This window comes from Tupaia chinensis, unplaced genomic scaffold, assembly GCF_000334495.1.
Source record: "Tupaia chinensis unplaced genomic scaffold, TupChi_1.0 Scaffold000674_2, whole genome shotgun sequence".
Taxonomy (NCBI): Eukaryota; Metazoa; Chordata; class Mammalia; order Scandentia; family Tupaiidae; genus Tupaia; species Tupaia belangeri.
In genome coordinates, this window is record NW_006160198.1 from 2,194,162 (window position 1) to 2,195,845 (window position 1,684).

Below are 1,684 nucleotides of genomic sequence, written 5' to 3' on the forward strand. Positions count from 1 at the left end.
CACAATAAAAATAATAATAAAAGCAACTTTTGACTTGAAATTTTTCCAAACCAAATAGAACTTAAAACGTAAAAGTTTTGACATTTGTAATATGAAAAAAATCTTTGTCCTTTTGCATGAACCTAAATAGGTTCCCATCTCTAACTCAGCAATTGTTAGTAATACAATACTAACTTGCATCATTCTCACTGATATTGGGCAATGCAGCCTGGGTACGTCCAATAGCTATTTGTTGACCAGGACCTCTTCACCCACAGGAGCAGACTGAACTGACTTTGTTCTCTGTGGGTGAGGAGCTTGTTTCCAAGGCCCAGATTTCTGCCAAGACCCACTTCCTCCTTTAAGTTATTTGAATGTAAACACCACTCAGTTCATCTGATGGAGAGAACATTAGAACTCCCTTTGTAAGACAAATGGGTAAGAAAACAAAGAAAAATCACAACCACTGTTTTGCAGTAATCTGGGAAGGATGAGCATTACCTTAGTTTTCTGTTTCATGGGTAAGAAATAAAGAATGGGAAAAGACTATTCTACTCAGGCAGAGAGGTGATCTTGTGGGCTCTGTTAGCAGTGATACCTACTCCATAAGGCAATTTGGAAGAAGAATCCATGCCTGGTGCCAGTAAAACAAAACAAAACAAAACAAAAACAATTTTTATTTCTTGCCAGGGGTTGGAATCCTGGCTGGTATTAAGAAACATTAAGAAATGAACAAATTGTCATCTTTGGTAGCTCTTCACTTCAACATGCTCTCCTCTGAATTCTTGCTCATTTCAGGTATACACTACAGAATTTTCAAGTACAACTCGTGCAATTGCAACAAGCTTTCCCTCTTCTGAGGAGAATTACAAGTCCACAACCCAAGCTGGGGTTGGTTCTGAACTAGTTCTGGGCACAGTGTCCTTTCAGTTTTGACTATGCAGCTTTAGGAGCTGGCTCTGGCCACGGTCTGACCTCCTGGGGATGACCAGTTTGGGAGAACAAAGTCAAACAAGAACATATCAAAAATTTATGGAGGAAGATGAGAGGGAGAACCTGGGAGTGAGAGCACTTGGGAAAGTTAGAGAAGAGACAGTAAGTGACCATGCCACTGAGGCTACTTCCAAGCTATTCTATTTTGGGTTTGATCAATCCAATCCCTCTTTTGACTTTAAATAGTTCAAGTTAAGTGTCAAAATGAGATTTAAAGGGAACCAGCAGTTAGCGTAATGGCTATGTCGCTGGACTCCCACGTAGTCGACCGCAGTTCACACCCCGGACCCGGTGGCTTAGAACTCACGCCGGGCGCGTGTGCGTGCGTGCCCAAGATCCTGAGAGGAGAATGGAGGAGAAGGGATTGCGGCGTGACCATCCCCTCTGGGGGGGGTGATTTCTCACTTTCTGTCTCTATGTCTCTCTCTGTCTGTCGAGTGCACGTGCCCTATAGCAAAAACCTCTCCGGGAAAAAAAAAAAATGAGATTTAAAGATGTAACCAAGAGTCTTGCCTTAAGTGATAGTAATGAGCTCCAAGGGAGTGAAAGGGTCAATGATGGGCTTCTAGATACGGTGACATTTGGACAAACGATATTTTGAGCAGAGAACTTTCAGTATTCCTTGTAATTTGCAGTCATTGTACCTGAAGGGAAAGGAGACACTGGCTAGGCTTTTTTTTTTTTTTTTTTTTTTGGGTTTTTTGGGGCCACC